Source organism: Ceratotherium simum, chromosome 18, assembly GCF_057802395.1.
Source record: "Ceratotherium simum simum isolate JZ-2026a chromosome 18, ASM5780239v1, whole genome shotgun sequence".
NCBI lineage: Eukaryota > Metazoa > Chordata > Mammalia > Perissodactyla > Rhinocerotidae > Ceratotherium > Ceratotherium simum.
Window position 1 is genome coordinate 21358184 of NC_141917.1, and position 6000 is coordinate 21364183.

Consider the following 6000-nt stretch of genomic DNA (forward strand, 5'->3'; position numbering starts at 1 on the left):
AGCTGTTCTGTAACGCATGCAGAGAAGTGTTTAAAAACACATGTAATAAAGATGGTTATAGGAGTGCTATCTCAAAAAAAATCTTGGCATTAAAATAATAATAAGTTATTTAACGGAAAAAATAAAAAAGAGAATTGCAATTTTCACTAAGAATCCAGGTGTAAAACGATAGTTTTCACTGAGGAATTCAAATACTGTGAAAGAAGAATAAACAGATTTGTGTAGAAGAGAAAAGCCAAGATGATGGATTATTTTGATGTAGTTATATTTAAACACATATGATCTATTTCAAATATATTTCATAATTTTTAGTAACAGTGAACTGGCGAGGCTAGCCCAGTGGTATAGTGGTTAAGTTTGCATGCTCCGCTATGGCATCCTGGGGTTTGTGGGTTTGGATCTCGTGTGCAGACCTACACCTCATCAAGCCATGCCATGGCAGTGTCCCACATACAAAATAGAGGAAGATTGGCACCCATGTTAGCTCAGGGACAGTCTTCCTCAAGCAAAAAGAGGGAGATTGGCAACAGATATTAGCTTAAGGCCAATCTTCCTCACCAAAAAAACCAAAAGACAAAAAGTGACCTGGAGCGGAACAAATAATGATTTTATATTTAAATAAATCAAATATCCTAATCATGCAAAATTAAATGTCAGAAAAAGAGCCATTTTAATTAGTGTGTCCACTATGATGTTAGAAAAGAGAAAATAAAATGTCTAGTTGAGTCATCTTTACAGACGAAGAAAAAGGAAATTAAAAAAAATCTTACCTAAAGACACTAACAACTGTAGTATATGCTATGCTTTCTTTACTTCTGCCATCTTAGTTTAAAAACTGTTTTTCAAAATACCTTTAATTTCATAAAAAATTGTCATTTTATTGCACAGTTTCATATTATTAAACAATAAATGCAATTAGAATAGTTGGATATTCTTATAAATATATTTAGTGATTGCCTAACATGAACCAGAAACTTTGCAAGTATTAAATATATAATGGTTAACAAAATTAAAATAACAGCTGTGGTCCTAGAGCATGCAGTCTAGTGGCAGAAGCAAAAAAAGTAAAGTGGGCTATTGAAATCAGTGTAATAAGGTTTATGACTTGCATATTATAAAATGTAATTGGGACCTATAGGAGGACCAGCTACTCTGGACTGGGCAGTCCGGGTAAAAATTCTTAGAAACTGATGTCTAAATTAAACACGGACCAATATCTTGACATGAGACCAATTCAATAAATCCCTCGCAGCCTATCTCATCCTCTTTTATTGCAGGCATACCCATTCTTAGTGATTATTACAGCACAGCCTTCAAATAGAGAAAAAAGTGGTAATAACGTGTTGCACATTTTCTATAAAGTTATTTTTTGTTTGTTTTTTACCAGTATGCAATTACTTGTAATAAGATTTTAAATAATCCCTGTATACAAACACATTGCATACAACATCACTGTACAGTTGCAATATAACAGCAGTAATTCAGGTAAAAAAAAATGTACTGCTCTGAGTTTTGTTGCAACAGTCAATAACAGTTAGCTTTCATAGAATAATGTGCTTGAATATACGTGAATTTTGAGCTGCACTATACTATTGTCTTATCTTTTAGATGGGGCACTACCAAGCTGGTAATAGTCAGATATTGGATTTTATATAAATGAGAAATTAGATTGTAAGTAATATTTACTGGCTGCAAAATATTTTATAGCTATTGTCTCATTTACATTTAGTGGCTGTGTCTTCTATGATTTGCCATACTTGTATTTTCTCTTGGGTATTTGATTGTAATCTCTAAGACCCTGTGTAAAATAGTTCAGAGAATTCTAATATTACAGTCTTATATGACTCAAATAAGGAATGCATAATTATATTACAGGCTATCTACACTGCTGGAGGGGATTCTCTCAAAATTTTCATAAGACGTAACAGGATTTGACTTTGTCCATTTAAGTTTTAGTTAGCTAAAAGATAAAAATCAGTGAAATAGACTTTCAATTTTTCTAATAGGAGAACAATGATGTAATTCTTAGGAGTGGCTGCTGTTCAGGTTGAAGAAAAATGACTATTCTCAGTAATTATATTAAAGAGTTTTAAATTAAAATAATGCACTTATTCAGCATTATAATCTCTTATATTTACTGCAAGACTTAACATTTTTATTCCTCATAAGAGTTTTAAATGAAAGCAAATAGAAAATGAACTTCCATCTCACATCAGAATATGACTAGAAACTAGATTAAGCTTGAGAGATATTCCACATTTTATTATGGAATAGACATTATGTAGAAATTTTAGAATTAATCTACTTAAACTTGAAGTATTTCTTGAGAACATATAACATATAAGGCATTTGCTTAGTACAAAGGTAATATAAGTTCCATCCTTACAGAAGGTTATTATCTAAGAAAAAAATAATTTTTATTCAGTCAAAAAACAAAAGTTGTCAATATTGAAGACTTTTTTAAAGTATATATATTTTTGGTATTGTTTTCTTTCAGATATCAATCAACCAACCTATTGGTTATTCATAATTTGTTTATTCTTTTAATGCAACACAGGAATTAGAATTTATATTTACGCAAATAAAAACTAGTTTGCTCAACAATTATTAACTGAAGAATTGCCAAAGACTATCACAATGCTTTTATCATTATTCTCACATTTTTGAGGCACATTTAAATCAAACATATCAAATATATATATCGAATGAACACATTACTAAAATAATGGTTTCCACTCTGTGCCCCATGGAGATCTAGACATATCATGGAGTTGATTCACAAGTAGAGGGTGCAGAGGAAGATAGAAAATGAAATGGCCTATATTCCAGACAACGAAACTCTGCTTGACCAAGAATGTCTCAGCTTTTAACCATGTACATTGAGCTTCTTCACTCTTCTTTTGCTAAAATTATTTTACTGAATTCTCTTTTCTTGTATAATATTAACATTTAAATTATTTGGATTAGCAATGAGCAATTTTATGCCACCCATTTAGTTCTATTTCCTTTTTAATTTAGACTAAAAGGTTTATAAGAAAAATTAAAAAAAAAACATGCACAGAAATATAAAGCAATAAGTAGCTGCAAATTGTAGCTATTATAGTAATTACTTCCTTTTGGTCTTTTATTTCACATCACATTAAATCATATGTTAATTTGACAGATCAATTATCCATTAACAAAGGGGTGAAAGGAGTTGGGGTGTATAGAAAAAGACATTATATAGGAAAAGATACAAACATCAATATTAAAATAAATTTATTTGGTAAAATTGATCCATTTTATAGAGGAAACATTAAAAGAATAAGTGTCACACAACAATATTTTATTCAGTTGGGTTATATTGTAGAGCTACAGAGAGAAACAGATTGAAATTAAATGAAATTTTAGAATGAAAATGACAGATTCTCCATACACATAACATTTTCTTCTCTTCACGAACCAGGTACAAGAATGTAATTCATATATATACATGAATTATATGTACATATAAATACATATAAATATGTATATATGTATGAATTTATATGATTTACATTATATATATGCATATATATGTATCTCCATGGGTATTCTATCCTTCAAGCTGCTCTTGGACCTTGAAAACAATGAAGAATATTTTATTATAAATTAAAGAGCTAATATGTCTGAAGTCCTCAAGATACTTAGTATAATTTTCATGTTGATTAATTTAGCTATCATTTTTTCCAGCATGCAGGTTGACATCAGTATACTTCTGAACGATACTGTGGTTACTTGCTCTGGATCATAAGTGTTTGTTAAATGGATTATGCACGTGGTTTTGTTGTGTAGTTGTCTTGGGAGAACCCAAAAGAATGCCCTGCTTGGTATTGAATTTATTTTTTTTCTTTGTCTTCCCTTCTCATCTGTTCCTTCCCTTTCTTTGTCTTTACTCTCCTTCCTTTCCCTTCTTATTTCTTCAGATACTTGCCATCTAAATATCAGCATAATAGGAACAGGAAAACTTTAGGAACTACTGAGCTTATCTTCCTTTAGGAAAGTAGGCCACCTTGCAGTCATTGAGAGGCAGCTCCAGTGGTCTTCTGGGACTGGAGTATAATGGCCCATGAGAGCTGATTGCTACATTTTACCAAATTTTATGAGCTGGTTGTTAACTAGAGCTATTATTAAAAATTAAATTAGAAAAACTTATAATTTAAAAAATTATATTAAAAACATATGCAATAAATACCCAACTATCACTTCCTAAATAATTTACTATATTTTACTATTATCTATTCCCTATTACTTATGTACCTCAGGTTGTTTTTATCTATTATATCTATATTGTGGAGATATTATATAATAGTGCACTGCTATACCTGTTTTCCGAACTCTGCATTCAATGCAATCACATTGGAAGCATAAAATTGGCCATGGTGGTAGCAGTATTTATACCATGGAAATTAGAAAATACTACAAATCAGGGTTTTGTTTGGTTTGTTTTATTGACTATCTAGACTTAAGAAAGTGATAAAGAAAATTTGAATTATACTTATTAAACATAAAATTGCATTGCACCTATCCATTAAAATTTTAATAGCACAAAAAATGAGAAATTGTATTAGTCAACATTCTCCACAAAAACATAACAAATAGAACTGTAAAGTGTTGTTGAACCTGAAAACAGGAACATGAAGGTATATGGACTCTTGTGAGTTTATTAATACATAAAGGAAGCTATGGATTTGATGTCAAACTGCCTTCATTAAAAGCAGCATTAGGATGAGGACTCAAACTTTTTGGGGTTTTCTTTAGTCGATCTTGAACATTGCATCAGCGAGCTTAGTTTACTCAGCTTAGTTTACTATGAGCATTTGCCAGTTTTCTCTGAATTACCACATTTCCATTTGGTATGAATACTCCTATTCTTTCAGCTGTAACTGTAATTGCCTCCTCTTTTAAGACAATATTTTCTGAAATAAATACTAGTGTTATTACTTAAAAAAAAAGAATATCTGCGTGTGTATATATATATAGAGAGAGAGAGAGAGAGAGAGAGAGAGTGATTTTAGGGAATTGGCTTATGTGATTGCAGGAGCTGGAAAGTGAAATTTGTTGGGCAGGCAGGCAGACTGGAAATTCAGGCCTTTTATTGATTGAATGAGACCCATCCACAAAATGGAGGGTAATCTGTTTTACTCCAAGTCTACTGAATTAAACATTAATCACATCATGAAAAATACCTTCACGCAACATCTAGACTGGTATTTGACCAAAGAGCTGGACACCATAGCCTAATCAAATTTACACATAAAAGTAACTATCATGGAAATATTCCTGAGGTATGCAAAAACTATTTTCTAATTTAGTAAAGAAGTTTCTGATGTCATTTTCAAATGAATGAAGTTCCAACTTAAATTCTTCATTTTTTCATTTTCATCTTACTAGTAAACATATATGAAAATATATACCAACATTTATATTGGAATTACACTTATTTGTTAACTGCAACCATGTGATCACTATAGAAATAAGAGTTCAGTAAAAATCAACAGAAGAATTCTGTAATAATCAATTGGCTATATGGAATTTACTATAGTGTATTGTATATTTTATTATTATATGTAAATTGTGTGCTACATATCCTTTATATCAGTAAAATTTATAATAAACTTATGTGTATGCATGCACACATAAAATTAATTTTCTGAGCCACTTGTTAACATTTACCCGCACCTCACTAGTGGTCTCCTCAGAAATGTGGGTGTAGGGCCTACGGTAGTTACTTTTTTAAATGAATGAGTACATATACATTGAAAGGGAAACCAAGTAAACTTCTGTATGTTGAGGTTCAAATAGGAATTCCTTCCCTATTTAGTATGTTTTCTTAGGAAGAGAAGAATGATAAATGATGAATTTTGTCTAAATAGGTGGAAGATGTTAGAACAAGTCCTAATCAGTCCTGAAACCAGAGCTTGCACTTGAGATGTGGTTATCCAAGTAAAGGAGAACTGCAGAGAACCAAGAACTAAAAAG